At 46.8% G+C, this 17,454-nt stretch overlaps 1 long non-coding RNA gene across 5 annotated transcripts in view; it reads left to right on the plus strand.

Moving 5' to 3' along the window:
• Nucleotides 1-9,350, plus strand: part of LOC134810570 (uncharacterized) — a 57,569-nt gene extending 48,219 nt beyond the window's left edge. For 4 of the 5 annotated variants that reach the window (XR_010158989.1, XR_010158986.1, XR_010158988.1 and 1 more), the window contains one exon: nt 8,634-9,350. This is a non-coding gene — a long non-coding RNA (uncharacterized LOC134810570). Of the gene's footprint in view, nt 1-1,635 lie in introns of all 5 variants that reach the window. The other variant, XR_010158990.1, reaches the window with a different exon arrangement.
• Nucleotides 9,351-17,454: the final 8,104 nt, after the last annotated feature.

Here is a 17,454-nt window from a genome sequence, read left to right on the forward strand (position 1 = left end):
ATTCTTTAGCCATAAATTCTTCTACAACTAGGGTTTTCCAGAATCTGACCTAGTGGCCAAGAAGAAATGACTGGTATGTGTGTTACAGGATGGAGTCGGGTATGTGTGTGTATGTGTGTGTGTGTCTGTGTTTGTAGCTTTGTACCAAAGCCAACAAGAAAGAACTGGAAGGACAAGACTTTCCATAGCATCTTTTAAATGATGCATCAAACCCAGGAAAGAGGGGTAACCAGTGTGACCCAGAATCCACTCTTAAGCTATAGGTCTTTTCCTCCCCCTCTTATTTGTTGGGGGTCAAGGGGGAGTTGTCCCAGGACATTACTCTGTGGCTCCATCTTCCCTGCTCCCCAAACCCACCAGACTCCAGACACTTCTCTAAGCTGTGTAAACCTAGGGGTGAGGGAAAGAGGTACTCTGTGCAGAGGAGGGGCAGCCCCATGTGTTCATCTGGGGTAAAGGGCTGACTTTTGGCCCCAGGCCTAAGAGCTCTCTGTCCATGCCAAAGATTCCTCCTGCATCTGGGCCTGTGGGGTTGGGAGAGCTGCCAAAATCCTAGACTGGGCAGTGACAGTGGAGAGCCTATATCTTGGCCACTGAGCCGATTCCTCAGCCCCAGGACTATACAGAAGTTGTCTGGAATTCCTTCCCTCACAGGCCCTGAAGCAGGAGCCTCCAAGGCCTCTGAAGTTGACTTGAGAAAAGGGGATGGGGGGATAAGGAGGGGGATAGGGATTCAAGGGACCACCACAAAGTTGCCTAGCTCAAACCAAAGACATTTCAAGAGGCAGGAACCTGAAGCGAATGAAAAAGCGCAATTCACAGTTAAGCGAGAGTAGGGAGGGCCCTGACCCAAAGACTATTTTTGTGTTTTTTGTTTGTTTTTTAGGGTTTTTTTGAGATAGGGTCTCACTCTGTCACCCAGGCTGGAGTGCAGTGGTGCAATCACAGCTCACTGCAGCCTCCACTTCCGAGGCTCAAGCAATCCTCCTGCCTCAGCCTCCCCATAGCAGGGACCACAGGCACACACCACCACACCCGGCTAATTTTTAAATTTTTTTGTAGAGAAGGGATCTTGCTATGTTGCCCAGGCTGGTTCAAACTCCTGGGTTCAAGCAATCCTCCTGCCTTGGCCTCCCAAAGTGCTGGGATTACAGGAGTGAGCCACTATTCCTTTCTTTCTTTCCAACAGAAAGACTATTTTTGGATGGGATTTCTCCCCCAGCAAACGCTTGAAGTGTGACCTACAGGAGTTGTTTGTTTGGAGGGGGGCATTTGTCCTTTATCAAAAAGATGAAACCTGGTTGGGTGTGAGTTTCTTGCCTGTAATCCCAGCACTCTGGGAGGCTGAGGCAGGAGGACTGCTTGAGGCCAGGAGTTTAAGACCAGCCTGGGCAACATAGGGAGACCCTGTATCAACAACAAAAAAAAAATTAAAAATTAGCCAAGCATGGTGGTGCACACTTGTAGTCCCAGCTACTCAGGAGGCTGAAGTGGGAGGATCTCTTGAGCCCAGGAGAACGAGGCTGCAGTGAGCCATGATCACACCACTGCACTTCAGCCTGGGCAAGAGAGTGAGACCGTATCCCAAAAAGGAAAACGATAAAGCATGAACATCTTGGCGTCCTTGTTCCACAGACTCCTTTTGGCCCAGAACAGTCTGCCCTTTGGGCAGCAGGTGGCTTGCTTCAGCCTGGAGGCCAGGAGGCCTACTCAGGCGCCCAGGGCGATTCACCAAGGGACCTCACCTCTGAGCCCCGCCCACCACCCAATGAGGACGCGCGAACATGACGTCACTGCATCCTGTTGCCCAGCCCAGACCAGGAGAATGGGACAAGCTGGAGAAAAGAGCCAGTGGAAGTGCCGGATGCCAAGAGAGAAGTTGGGAAAAAAATGGTGGAGGGCAAATGAGTCAGCAGCAAGTTTAAGCAATGAACCATTGCATCACGGGGTGTTTCTCAAATTCTTGTCTACTTTTAGAAAAAGTACGCAATGACATTCAGTGGGCATCTTGATTCTGAAATAGCTAAAGAAAATGTTAAAAATGCAGTGAGTGAAGATGTGCCCACATTAACCTCTTTTCTAAAACAACAGTTGACAATTGTGCTTAAGGACATGTGCTACATGTCCTTAAGCAAATCTTTTAGCCTGCCTGTTCCTTAGTTTCCTCATCTGTGACATGAGGGGAATGTATGAAAAATATCTCTGGAGATTCCTTCCAGTCTAACATTCTGTGGTTTGATGATTGATACTATGCTCACATTCTTAATACTCAGGCTGTGTCTACACAGTGCCAAGACAACTAGCTAATTCAGTGAGTATGGACAAAATGTTCTTCCAATCAATTCTTTGGCACGCTGTGGACAAATTGGCACTACTTTTCATTTTACAACTGGTTGCTCCGGCTTCTTCTTGACCAGTGCTTCTTCAATGGTGGTATCCTGACATGCTGTATGCCTGGAGCACTTAGGAGGTGTGTCCTAGGCAGTTGGCTATGGATAATGAACTGTTGAAGTTCTCAAATCGTTGATGACTTTTTAAAAATCAATTAGAACAGATTCAATATGGTCCTATAGTAATGCCCCTGCTGCTTAGTTGCATTCCAATATGCCTCCCTGAAAGGAAGAAGTGGTGGAGTTACAGCTGCCAGACAGAGACTGCCTGTAGCCCTGACCCTGTTGGATGCCCATGGGAGGGTGTCATGTGTTGTGCATGTGAACGTCATTTATCATCTGCAACATAGCACTTGAGAATGACTGATGGAAACCCCTGAGACATGGTCGGACATCAAGGCACTGGAGACTCAGGCCCTGGAGAAATCTGAGCCAGCATCCTATGACGCAGGTGCAAACCAGGAAGAGTACAGAATGGAGGGCCTGTTCATTATGCCTGTCTCTTGGTCCAAAATGAATGATTTCACCATAATCTGTTCATAGCTGGGGAAGGAAAGGGAGCGTGAAATAGCATTTATTAATCATGTAGGGGCCAAGCCCAGTGCCAGACACTCGTGGCAGGTTTTAGTGTTGCTTGCCATGTACTTTTTATTCTCAGCTGTCCAGGGGGATTACACTTCCCTCTTGTGGTTTGGAAAAGTAATGTAAAATTCTGGCCAATGGGTTGTGGGTAGAAGTGACATGTGCCAACTGAATGCCAGGGCATTTCGCTGATAGTTTTAGACCCTCCAGAGCTCCCTCTCCCTCTAGCATGGGAACTGGCAACAGTCTGGTGGCTCTTCCATCACCAGCCGGAATCCTGGAATACTAGGAAACCGAGCTCCGAGATGAGACGTGAGGCGTGTGTATCATGCATTGCACGTGAGGATGGAGTAAAACTTTGTTGTTGTAAGCCACCAAGATTTTCAGGCTGCCTGTAACTGCAGCACAACCTAATTTTGTGCTGTCTGATGCCATGTTTTATATAACATGGTAGTGTAGTAGAAAAATGTGAGCCTTAGAGTTTAAAATGCTGGGCACGATGTCTCACGCCTGTAATCCCAGAATTTTGGGAGGCCAAGGTGGGAGGATGGTTTGAGCCTGGGAGTTTGAGACCAGCCTGGGCAACATAGTGAGACTCCATTTTATTTTACTTTTTAAAAAAATAAAATAACAATTTAAAAAATAGAGATTAAAAGACATGAGCTAAAACCTAAACACTCACTGACTGTGAGCAAATCTGTTAGCTTCTTTGAGTCTCAGTTTCTTCATCTATAAAATGGCACGATGTTTTTATTAGGTTCGGAAATAATATTTAAAAATATCTAGCACAGGATTTGGCACATAGTAGATGCTCAGTTACAATGATTATAATTTCATGTATTCCTCAAAATAATACTATGAGTAAAGAGGGGGTATGGGTGTAAGAGAAAGGATAGTCATTACTGATGTTTCCAATGCCGTCATACACTATGGAGAACACTGACCAGGGACCCCAAGGGTAGGGGAAGGTTTGAAGCCATCTGTGTCCACCCTCCCCTGAACTCAGAAAAGTCCTAGAAGGGAGAGAAGGCCTGAAGACACCATTTACAATTTAGCCTTTCCACTGCCAGAGGAAAAGCAGATTCTACTTATGGTAGTGACTATTGACACCTTCAGCATATAAAATAAGAATATAGCAGTGGAGTGAGTTAGTGTCCCTGTTAGTTTCACTGAAGCTTGTTATCCTAGCAAAGCGCCAGCCCAGGTCTTTCCCAAAGGCGCAATGAACTAAACTCTTCTCTGAAATCAGCTTATTAGTATTATCATGACCACTTCAGCTAGCTCACCCAGGACTTGGGAATGAGCTGGAGAGTGAACTACAGAGGAAGGGAGAGAAAGAGAATATCCTCGAGGCAGCAGGGGATTGAGGGGTCCTTTGTCTCCTCCTGCTTCCCAGCAAGTCTTGCCTGATGGAGGAACAAGAGCAGTCAGAGGACGGGGTGGGGGAATTCCAATTCTGTGTGTCCTTCCTTCACCATGCCAGCTGCTCTGGAAACCTCCTGTTCCAGGTCAGATGCCTGCTGCAGTTCCCACTTATATTTAATTTGGTAGAGTATATCTCCTCCAATCCCAGTTTTCTCCAAGGTCTGCTCCCAGATCATCGTTTGCCTCTTAAATACCACATCCTAGCCATGAACTTGGAATTCTGAACATTCAATGGCCTGCCCCCTTGGAACGCCTCAGTTCTGCCTCTGGGATGAAAGTTCCTTGCACGTTTTCACACACATGGAGTGCAGACAGTCACTGAGGACCCAAGGAGAACTTGAACATCACCTTGACCACCTGTCATCAGCAGGAAGTCAGGCTGGAAGCACTTGTTGAAGCCCCCACAACCTTTGGTGAATGAAAAATAGAGATGTTCCATTCCAGACAAAGCACTGCATGCTTGGGCAGCTGTTCCACCTGCCACCAATCCAACCCGGATTTGCTCTTCACTGACTTTTCACTTTTCCACGCAGACCAAGACCCCATGAAAATGCCCATGGCCAGTGGGGTGACTCTGATTTCCAGCAAATGTGTGGTCCTTCTAAATTGGGGAGGTTTACCAGAAGCATGTATTAGATGAACATGGATTTGTGACCTGTGCTCAGGTCCCTGTTAGTTTCACTGAAGCTTGTTATCCTAGGAAAGCACCAGCCGAGGTCTTTCCCAAAGGTGCAATGAACTAAACTCTTCTCTGAAATCAGCTTATTAGTATTATCATGACCACTTCAGGTAGCTCACCCGGGACCTGGGAATGAGCTGGAGAGTGAACTACAGAGGAAGGGAGAGAAAGAGAATATCCTCGAGGCAGCAGGGGATTGAGGGGTCCTTTGTCTCCTCCTGCTTCCCAGCACAGCTTTAAACCCTGTGCTCAGGGTTTAAAGCATGGCGAGAATGGAAACCGGATGGTGAGATTGAGTCCTGGTGGGGCTAGTTGACTTCATTTTGATCAAGATCACAGATTTTACCCCTGACCCAGATTAAAATCTATAAAATGGGCTTTTGTGACCATGAGAGACACAAGCAGTGACGTGCAGGAGCAGACTTATAGTGGCTTGTGAGAGCCAGGTGTAAAATATTCTGGAGCTTTGTAAGCCAATTTTTAAAATCATTAGTAGCTTGAAATCTATCGTGGTGCAAGTATTTATACCATGGAAATTGGTAAACCCCTACAAATCAGGGTTTCTCTTCCTCCTCCCCTCCTCCTCCTTCTTTGTGAGAGCTAGTTTACCAAGGCATGTGTGTCTTCTCGCAAAACCATTCTTTCATTGGAAAAACTATTCCAGATATGGGATCAGGGGAACAGTTTTGTATATGGGAAGAACATAGCTCTCTGGAATCACAGACAGCTTTGAGGACTCAAAAAAAAAAATCAACAACCAACTTTTAACATTGATAGAAACTTTGATTAGATAGGGAGTTGTGGCTTCAGTGACTGTGCTGAGATTTTAAATTTAAAAGATCTTGCTGAAGTGAAAATTACATGTAAATGTTGGGTTGTATAGCACTGTAGGAGTCTGTAAAAAGAGCTGTAGTAATGTTCTGTAAAAAGTCTTTATTGAATTCTCAGTAGAGCAGTGGTCTGTCGTTGATGTGGCTCCAGGGAGGGAGCATCTGGCCCCCAATCCTTGCAGAGAGGGGCTGACACCCGAATTGCTGCTGACTGTGCCCACTGCTGTGGGGGCTGCTGCAGGAGGGAAAAAGAGCTTTGAATAATCTGTTACGAGCTCAACCGTGTCCCCTAAAATTCATACATTGAATTCCTAATCACCAATGTAACTGTGTTTGGAGATAGGATCTTTAAGGAGGTGATTAAGGTTAAATGAGGTGGGGCACCAATCCAATCTGACTGATGTCCCTATAAAAGAGGAAATGTGGACACACAGAGACACACTGGGGATGAGCATGCATAGAGAAAAGGCCACATGAGGACACAATGAGAAGGTTATGTCTGCAAGCCAAAGAGAGAGGCCTCACCAGAAACTAAGTCTGTGGGCACCTTGATCTTGGATTCTTAGCCCCAAAACTGTGAGGATGTAAATTTCTGTTGTTTAAGCCAGCTCATCTGTGGTATTCTGTTATGGCCGTCCTAGCCGGCTAATACCATCTGCAATCCAGATTGCTTATTTCTGTTCTTATCTGTTGATTGATCAGTTTTACAGGGTAATTGACCTTCCTCCACAATTCTTCAGGCTCTCCTAACCCTGCCTGAGATTCTCAATGTGCCTAGTCACCCAACTGTGACACCAAGGGGTGGGGCCATGGAGACTGACTCAGAACTTGGCAGGTTACCTTAGGGGGTGACAGTCAGATTGAACGTGTGTAGAACTTAGCTCTGCCAGCATTTAGCTGCAGAATCATGAGCAAGCCTTTGTCCCCTTTATGCCTCAGTGTCCTCATCTGTAAAATGGAGGCAAAAATATTCTCCCTTATAAGATTATGTTGATGATAAAACAAGATCATGGAAGGATAAGCACGTGGCACAGTGCTCAGTGAGCACTCTCTTCTGAAGCGAAGCAGGCCTGGGGACAGCCTGGCTTAGAGATGGCTCTGCTTGCCCTAGCACTGGGTGGGTGGAGGAGGCATCGGGGGATGGGGAGGGTGCCTGAGAGGGCAGGGTCATTCCTCTCCAGGTGACCTGCACTGTGGGGAGCAGGTCACCTCACTAGGACAGTTCCTCCTGGGACCAAGACCTTCCCCCTGTTGAATTTTTCTCCCTTTGGTTGTTCCCTCACAGAACATGCTCTTCATGGAGAATACTGTGTGTCTTAAATAAGATAATCAAGTAAAAGCTTCACAGAGAGCCTGGCTTTCAGCAGGCACTCAATACATGGTAACGATTTCTACATCTGCAGTTCCTAAAGCAGCTTTCACGCCACCCCCCAGGGCAGCTGTGGCCACAGAATTGAGGCATAATTTGGACACTGTTGGTAGAAACAGCATTGGGTAACTTTATTAACCAATTTGGTTCAGCCTTATTAAGGAGGAGAGCTCCATTCATGCCAAAGGCTTCTCCAAGCCCTTCGCAAATAACCAGGATTCAACAGCCTGAACTCCCCCAAGAATGACTCCCTGCCAGAACACAGCACAACCCAGCAGTGTGGCCCTTCCTGATTCTCCCATCCTCCTTGCCACATGGGCTGATGGAGGCTTAGGCTCTGTGGCTTTACCGAGCTCCAACTCTCTTCCTGCACTTGAGCAAGAGCACTTGGTGACCTGGTGAGATGGTAGAAATGGACACCAGCCCTGACTCTTGGCAGGAGACTTCAGACTTGCAGCATGTGCTTAAACCACAGGAAACGGTGTGGCTCACAAGTGGTCTGAGCCCAGGAATAATGAACCCCATGATGCTGGGAGTTCATCTCATTGAGTCAGCTCTGTGACATTTGGGCCATGGAGCTGTGGACCCAGCTCTCCAGGAACTTCTGCCTGCAGTGACTGAAAGCTCTTTTGACACTTTTCTATTTTACTATCCCCTGGGATCCTGCTGAGCACACAGGGAGGCTTCAGTAGAAGTCACTTTGTGTCTCTGTGTCACCTTCTGATTAAAATAACTTTAAAAGTCATGTTCTGGGCCATGCACGGTGGCTCATGCCTGTAATCCCAGCACTTTGCGAGATTGAGGTGGGTGGATCACCTGGGGTCAGTTCAAGACCAGCCTGGCCAACATGACAAAACCCTGTCTCTACTAAAAACACCAAAAAAAAATTAGTCAGTCATGGTGCGTGCACCTGTAATCCCAGCTACTCAGGAGGCTGAGGCACGAGAACCACTTGAACTCTGGGAGTAGAGGTTGTAATGAGCCGAGATCGTGCCACTGCACTCCAGCCAGGGTGACAGAGGAAGACCCTATCAAAAAAAAAAAAAAAAGGAATCAAAAAGAAAAAAAAGTCATGTTCTGGAATGGCCTGCTTCGTAGGTACAAAAGAGCAGGGTTTGCAGAGTCAGGCAAAATCAAGGGTTGGCTTGCAATCTAACCTTTTCAGAGACCTGGTGGTAAGGGGCCTTTCTGTGGAGATTTGCGAGAATGTACTCAGCAGAGAGCTGAGGCTCAGAAATGAATTCAGGTAAGGAAAATCCTCTGCTGATTCAGAAAAAGGGCACTCACGAGTTTCTAACATTCTGGAAACATCACATGTTACTCTATTTACTCCCTATTTACTCTCTTTCTATCTGCAGGACCCAAAGCAGGATGGAGATAAAGATGCCCAGAAGAAACCAAAGCCTTCTTGGGGAAAACTGTAAGAAGTCAGGAGGGAATTCTTTATTAGAAATTGAAGATCCCGCTGGGCATGGTGGCTCATGCCTGTAATCCCAGCACTTTGGGAGGCCGAGGTGGACAGATCACCTGAGGTAGAAGTTCGAGACCAGCCTGGCCAACATAGCAAAACCCCATCTCTACTAAAAATACAAAAATTAGCCGGGCGTGGTGGCACGCACCTGTAATCCCAGCTACTCAGGAAGCTAAGGCAGGAGAATCACTTGAACTTGGGAGGTGGAGGTTGCAGTGAGCTGAGATGGCGCCATTGCACTCCAGCCTAGGCAACAAGAGCGAGACTCCATCTCAAAAAAAAAAAAAAAAAAAAAAGAAAAGAAAAGAAAAAAAAAGAAAGAAAGAAGTTGAAGATCAAAGCTGGAGACCAGGACTCTTGACAAATCTGACCAGATTTGAAACACACCTAAGAAATGTAAGACTCAATTAATTCTACATGAGCCTAAGAATTAAACCAAATAAAGAATGACAACACAAGTAATGAGGATACTGGCTTATGCCTAGGTGTTTGTATTTCTTTAGGTCTAACTTCAACTGTATATCCTATTTTAAATTAATATTTGTTATTCTTTGTTTTTTGTTATTTTAATAAAAAGCTCTATTTAAATGTATTTAAATAACATTAGCCAGATGTGGTGGCTCATGCCTGTAATCCCAGCACTTTGGGAGGCTGAGGCAGGTGGATTGCTTGAGCTCAGGAGTTTGAGGACAGCCTAGCCAACATGGTGGAACTGCGTCTGTACAAAAATACAAAAATTAGCCAGGCATGGTGGCACACACCTGTAGTCTCAGCTACATGGGAGGCTGAGGTGGGAAGACTGCTTGAGCCTGGGAGGTTCAGGCTACCATGAGCCTTGATCACACCACTGCTCTCAAGCCAAGGCGACAGAGTGAGACCCCATCTCAAAACAAAAAAAAAAGAGAACACCAATGCCGTTAGAAAAGAATGCTTTCATTACTAACACCACTGGGGAGCCAAGCAATTCAAACCCGCCTGACTCCATGTGGCAGCTTATTTCAAGTACAGGCAAGGAGACTCAAAGGAAATAAACAGTTTGTGGGGGTTCTAGCGATGCAAACCTATAAGGTTTTTGTAACTATCATAATGCTTGATCAATACTTATTAACAAACCACATTCTAGGAGGAACAAGTTTTAAAAGCCTGAAAATTGGACAGCCAATGTCCTAAAGGTGAGTGAGTAGCAGTGAGAGAGAGACCAAACACAGTGTGTCCCTGGGGTGATGCTGCTGTGCTTTAGGTGAAAATGTCAGTAAATGGTTTAGCCTTCACATACAAAAAAGCACACCAAATTCTACAGTAGTGAAAGGTGGAGGCATTCTGTGCAAAGTCAAATTAGACTCCTTGGAGGTTCCAAGAGCTCAGAGGAGACCCTTGGGTTTTGGAGATATCCTGGGGCAACTTGTTTGGTTAAAAAATGTAGAAAAGGAAACACTGGGGACCCGCAAAGAGATGAAAAACTACTCTTTTGTGGAAACTTTCATTTCTCATCAAATATCCATGTACCCACCCACTTTTCTGACCCTCTTCCATTAGTTAGGGGCCATGTGGCTGATAGAAAAGTGACTGATGCTGCTTCTGGGCTGATGCATGTAGGAGCTGGCACCCAACATGCCAACTCGGGCCACATGCTGAGGTGTCAGGGCGGGATGTGGAATAGAGCTCTTCCTCCAAGCTGACTTGGGCGCATTGTGTAAGCATGCAAGAAGCCTGGGAGGTGCAAGGCCTCTGAGATTTCAGAGGTAGTTTGCTCCTGCAGTTTAGCCTCACTTGATCTGGTGTGTACATACCTCATTCCTATGCCAATCTCAGTAACCAGGCCAGGAGGTAATAGAACCTCTGCTATTAACCCATGTGTGAGCTTGAGGAAGTCACTCTTCTCTGGGTGTAAATTCCTCATGTGGAAATTTAGAGTTGGGTCAGTTGGCCTTTCTGCTCTGTCAGTCTCCAATTTTGTATTTTTGAAAATTTCCATCTCATAGTGTCTGAAAAGTTGCCAGTACTAGTGTCTGTCTATCCCTGTCTATTATCTACATAGACACCGCCCCATCCACCCATCTGTCTATGTTCTTCTATCCATCTTCCCGGAATCCATCCATCCTTCCATCCATCCATCCTCCCATCATCCATCCTTCCATCAGTCCATCCTCCCATCCATCCATCCTTCCATCATCCATCCTCCCATCCATTCATCCTCCCATCCATTCATCCTCTCATTCATTCATCCTCCTCTTCATCCATCTTCCCACCCATCTCCATCCTCCCATCCATCCACCCTCCCATTCATTCTTCCTCCCATCCATCTCCATCCTCCCATCCACCCATCCATCCTCCCATCCATCCATCCTTCCATCCTCCTATTGTCCATCCTTCCATCCTTCCATCCTCCCATTCATCCATCCATCCATCCTCCCATCCATTCATTCTTTCATCCATCCATCTTCCCATCCATCCATCCTCCCATCCATCCATCTTTTCATCCATCCATCCTCCCACCCATTCATCCTACCATTCATCCATCCTCCTATTCATCCATCCTCCCATCCATCTCCATCCTTCCATCCATCTCCATCCTCCTATCCATCCATCCTTCTATCCATCCATCCTTCCATCCATCCCCCCATCCCCCCATCCATCCATCCATCGGTTCATCCTCTCATCCACCCATCCTCCTATCCATCCATCCTCCCATCCACTTATCTGCCCATCCATCTCCATCCTCCCATCCACCCATTGCTCCATTTTACTCCTGTTTCATTATGAAGGGAGCTGGGACAGCTGAAATAGTGTTTGGGACTCAACAATTTGCCTCCCCTTCCCTACATCCCTTACTGTGGTGGTTAATTTTATATCAAACTGGCTGGGCCACAGTACCAGATAGCTGGCCAAACACTATTCTGGGTGTTTCTGTGAGAGTGTTTTGGATGAGATTAACATTTAAACCGGTGGGCTTTGAGTAAAGCAGATTACCCTCCACCATGTGGGTGGGCTCCATCCAATTAGCTGAAGGCCTGATGACAACTGGCAACAGCAAAACATCCTCAGAGATACACACATGAGCAGAAATGCAGGAGCCTGCTCTGAATTCCCTAACATAAACATAGAAAGGCACACACCGCACATGCTTACAAACGAAAAATTCAAGGTGCTGCTCAGACTGTGCTAACACAAAGCAAATGCTGTCACAGTACCTCAGCACTATCCCTCCCGCCCGCACTCCTGCTCTGCCCAGGGTCATCCAGTGCCTCTTGGCCAGTCAGCATCCCCTGCACCAACTCTGCCACCCCCATGGCCCCTTCCTGATGGTGCTTCTCATTGGTTGCAATGTGGACACTCAGAGTTTGGGAAGAGGAAGCAGTGATTGTGCTGTGCTTTGCAACCCCTCCCCCTGCCCCCACTCCCCAATTCTCTCTCTGTCTCTTTTTTTTTTTCCAGAAAACTTAGCAGTAAAGGCTAATTTATGAAGTCCCTAAAGATTTGAACTTTCTGCAGAACTGGCTGCAGTTTCCAGTGGGTTAGAGTCTACTTGGAGTAGAGCAGAAGCTGTGAGCTGTGCTGCCGAGAGGAGGGAAGGAAGAAGCCACAGCCCAGGACCCACACCAGTCCAGCACCCCCAACAGCCTTCCTCCCCTACAGAGAGCTCAAATATGACACCGAGTGTTAGGTGTGGGATAAGAGGGACACAGGATGTGGGATGAGATCCAGAAGAGCAGGAAGGGGGAGGGGTCAGGAGCTCTGTGGTTGGAGGGACCACCTCCGTTACTAACATCCCAGTCAAATTCAGAAACTACCCAAGCCCTGGAGGCTCCTAAAGGCGCTTGCTCCACCCTTGTACCATCCCAGTTCCCTCCTAAGGTTGCAAGATCAAATCCAGTTTAAGGCTGGCTACTCCTTCGATTTTCTCATGTCATGAGCTGACACCCACTGCTGGGACCAAATATTCATTCCCCTCCCCATGAAAGCCAAAGCTCAATTCGGTAAGGATAAATTCACATTAAAAATAAGAGGTTTACAGTCAGGTGTGGTAGCTCACGCCTGTAATCCCAGCACTTTGGGTGGCCAAAACAGGAGGATCTCTTGAGCTCAGGAGTTCGAGACCAGCCTGGTCAACATAGTGAGACTCCATCTCTACAGAAAATTTAAAAATTAGCTGAGCATGGTGACAAGTGCCTGTAGTCCCAGCTAGCTGGGAGGCCGAAGTAGGAGGATCACCTGAGCCCAGGAGGTCAAGGCTGCAATGAGCCAAGATCACGCCATTGCACTTCAGCCTGGGCAACGGAACAAGATCCTGTCTCTAAAACAAACAAAGAAACTAGAGGCTTTTTTAAAATTATTTTTTAATTATTATTATTTTTTTTGGAGATGGAGTCTTGCTCTGTCACCCAGGCTGCAGTGCAGTGGTATGATCTCAGTTCACTGCAACCTCTGCCTCCTCGGTTCAAGAGATTCTCCTGCTTCAGGCTCCCGTGTAGCTGGCAAGCACCACCACACCCGGCTAATTTTTGTATTTTTTAGTAGAGATGGAGTTTCACCATATTGACCAGGCTGGTCTTGAACTCCTGACCTCAAGAGATCCACCCTTCTCGGCCTCCCAAAGTGCTGGGATTATAGGCGTGAGCCACTGCACCCAGCCACCGAAGTAGAGGCTTAATTTTCCCTGTTGAAAATAACAGAAGAGCCGGGCACGGTGGCTCACGCCTGTAATCCCAGCACTTTGGGAAGCCAAGGTGGGCGGATTGCCTGAGGTCAAGAGTTCAAGACCAACATGGTGAAACCCCGTCTCTACCAAAAATACAAAAAAATTAGCCAGGCATGGTGGCGTGCGCCTGTAATTCCAGCTACTTGGAGGCTGAGGCAGGGGAATTGCTTGAACCAGGGAGGTGGAGGTTGCAGTGAGCCGAGATCGGGCAACTGCACTCCAGCCTGGATGACAAAATGACACAGCAATACTCTGTCTAAAAAAAAAAAAGAAAGAAAGAAAGAAAAGAAAGTAACAGAAGAGACTCTCCCAGCCCATCATCTCACTTCCTTTTCCTAGAGCACTTACTTTTGGAAACCTGTAATCAGTAGTTCTTTCTCTGTCTCTTTTAAATGTATGTAAATCTTTTGAAAAGCTAAATAAGCCTCTTGCCAACTTTAGGACCCAGGTATGTCTTTCTCCAAGGACCTGGGAATCATCCCTTTGAAAGGTAATCATCAAGGAACATAGCTCCCCATCTTCTAGTCTCTAGAGAAGCATAGGAGCCTAACTTCAGCTCCAACTTGCAAAACTACCTTTTGCCATAAAGAAATAAGAAGTTTATTTTTCCTTTGGATAAAGGCAATTAGCAAACACAGATGGCCACTCCAATAACCAGGTGACTTTAGAATGAACTATGTGTGACAAATAGAACTAGTCCCCTGAAAACTAGTTATTTTTTAACGTGAGAACACGTATGTAACAGATTGGAACTGCTTGGCTGGACAAAAGGTAAGACTCCTTTCTGTCTTTGCAATCTCTTCGCAGATCACCTGGCATGCGTGTCCCATTCTGGTTGAATGCTTGTGCAATAATAAAACTGTTTTCTTTCTTTTCTACCTTTGTGAAGAGGTTTTCTGAGTTGAGAGATTTTGTCTGTAATTATCGTTCCCCAGCAATTCTTGTGCTCTCCTAAAGAGAGGATACCCAGGCCTTTCAGGAGGAGGGAGGCTGAGGTAGCACCACTGGCAGGGGAGGGAGGGAGGAAGGAGAGAGGAGGGGCATGCAGGCCCTGCCAAGGTCAGACACAGCTGGTATAGCTGAGCCTGGGCATCATCCAGAAGAAACAGGCTTAATCCATCCTGTACAGTTCCCCTGCTTCCCCAGCCCCCAGCCCGTCTTCCTTCCCAGGCTCTCTGCCCTGGGTTCACTTGCCCTCCTTTATGCATCGAATGTTAAACTTCTTTTGTTTTCCCCTTCAGCAGTTCTTGCCCGCTTTGCATACAGATGCTGTGTGTAATAGATGCACGGTAAGATTCCATTCTCTACCTGTCTGCCAAGTCCCCTTTGTTTCCACAGTGAACCTCATTCATCTGGACCCCATTCATGACATTTTCAAAAATCACTTTCCTAAGCAAAGACTAAAGTGTATTTTGCTTTTTCTGTAAAGGAAGATGATGTCAAGTAAATTTATCAACAAACTTGCTGGGAGCCACTCAATTGACTTGAGATCAGGAATTGTTTTTGAACATTTGATGACATCTTTGCATACTGGATTGTCAAATATTGATTATTTTTCTCCTCCACCCTCACTCCCCACAGCTTAAATGGGACCCCAGGAACTGCCCTAGTCAGGTTGGGGGCTAGTTGGCTACCTAAGGGGAAGGCCTGAAGAAGCAATTTGGTTTAAGCCTTTGAGCTCTAATTCTCAACACTGGCTGCATTTCAGAATCACCAGAGGAGCTTTAAAGTATATATGTGAATGTGCAGATCCCACCCCCAGCGTTTCTGTCTTAATTGAGGCGTGGTGGTGCCCAGGGCAGCATCTGCCTTAACAGCTCCCGGGTGGGAGTCTCTATCACATCTGTCAGTCAGTGCTCCCTGTGAGTTCAGAAGCCGAGAGGTAAAGGCCTCTCAACTCTAGTTGCTCATTACAGCACCGAGAGAGCTTTTTAAAAATATGAATGCTGGCCCGGCGTGGTGGCTCGTGCCTATAATCCCAGCACTTTGGGAGGCCGAGGTGAGTGGATCCCTTGAGCCTAGGAGTTCAAGACTAGCCTGGACAACATAGTAAAACCCCATCTCTACAAAAAATTAGCTGAGGGTGGTGGCACGGGAGGCTGAGGTGGGAGGATCACCTGAGCCTGGGAGGTTGGGGCTACAGTGAGCCGTGATCAAGCTGCTGTACTTCAGCCTGGGCAACAGAACAAGACACAGTCTCAAAAAAAAAAAAAACCAACCAAACAAACAAACAAAACAAATTGAATGCCTGTCACAAAGCCCAGCGATTCTAGTTTTATTGGGCTGGACTGAGACCTGGGCACCAGGAGCCTCTGATGTGTAGCCAGAGTGAGACTCACTGGGACAGGGGAAAGAACCCTGACTTCTCAGTAAGACTGACTAAGCCTAGTGTCTGGGCTCTGCTAGGTAAGTGTAAGCAGGTTGATTCACCTCTCTGAGCCTCAATTTTCTCATTTCCAACATTGGAGTGCTGCAACCCACCATGCAGTGTTGACTGCAGCTGGTGTCCTCCACCAGCATGGCCTGCGTTAGCTCTCTCAGTAGTTCTCCTTGTCAGAAAGTGGACATTTACCATTAGTAATTAACTATGTTGCCAATAAGAATTCAGTTCTTATCAATAGAAAGGTGCTGCTTTTGGGGATGTGAAAAAGAAGATGCCAGGGCCCGCCTGTCCTCCCAGTCTTTGACAAGTGTCAGGACAGTGGCTCTTTTCCGTCTCTCATAAAATCCTGTTTCAGGAGGCTGGCTCTTTTGAATCAAATTGTACTTAATTAAATCCTCCCTGAAACTCAGGGGAGTTTCATAGGAACTCTGCATATATTTACAGCCTTTGGCCAGGCACGGAGGTTTGCGCCTATAATCTCAGCACTTTAACAGGCCAAGGTGAGAGCATTGCTTGAGCCCAGGAGTTCAAGAACACCTGGGCAACATAGGGAGACCCCCTGTCTCTATCAAAAATAAATAAATAAATTAATTAATTAATTAATTAGCTAAGTGTGGTGACATACACATATGGTCCTAGCTATTCGGGAGGCTGAGGTGGGAGGAGAGACAGAGCATGGGAGGTCGAAGAGGCAGTGAGCTGCGATCTTGCCACTGCACTCCAGTCTGGGCAACAGAGAGAGACCTCTTCTAAAAGAAAAGCCGGCTGGGCATGATGGCTCACGCCTGTAATCCCAGCAGTTTGGGAGGCCAAGGTGGGTGGATCACGTGAGGTTGGGAGTTCGAGACCAGCCTGGCCAGCATGGTGAAATCTTGTCTCTACTAAAAATACAAAAATTAGCCAGGCATGGTGGCGGGTGCCTGTAATTCCAGCTACTCAGGAGGCTGAGGCAGCAGAATCGCTTGAACCCAGGAGGTGGAGGTTGCAGTGAGCCAAGATCACTCCATTACACTCCAGCCTGGGCGACAAGGGCAAAACTCCGTCTCAAAAAAAAAAAAAAACAAGCCAAAAACCAAAAGTTCTGCATGCTAGATCTTATTGTAAAGAATTCATATTTGTATTACAAAATAAATAAAAAGGAAGTTAGCTCAGGAACTGAGCCTGGAACTTACTATCAGATCACATGTATTCCAGAGCATCTGTGTGTGTTTGGCTAACACCCCTCACCCCTTCCAGCCTCCACTTGCTCCACTAAATTTTAGACTGTGATTCTGAAAAGTGGGGTTGAAAATCCTGTTGCTGCTACGAAGACTGTGCAATTCTATAGCTCATTCCTAATGTCATTGTCAGCAGGCCAAGGATGCAGTTTCACAGCCCTGCTGGGTGTGACCGAAAGGCTTTCTCCAAGTGTGCCCTTTCATTAAAATTTCTGAACCTGCTATTGGCTTTGCACTCAGCAAGGTGCAGAAAGGGATAAAGATAAAACAGATACGGATTCTGCCTACCTGCCCTCAAATAGATTGAGGTTTGGAAGTTCAGACAGGTCATGCGTGTAACTAACTCTAACACGCAGTAGAGAAGAGGTCTGGCTGGGAGTCGGGGCAGGCTTGCTAGAGGAGGGAGTAT

This window comes from Pan troglodytes, chromosome 6 (assembly GCF_028858775.2).
Source record: "Pan troglodytes isolate AG18354 chromosome 6, NHGRI_mPanTro3-v2.0_pri, whole genome shotgun sequence".
Lineage (NCBI taxonomy): Eukaryota > Metazoa > Chordata > Mammalia > Primates > Hominidae > Pan > Pan troglodytes.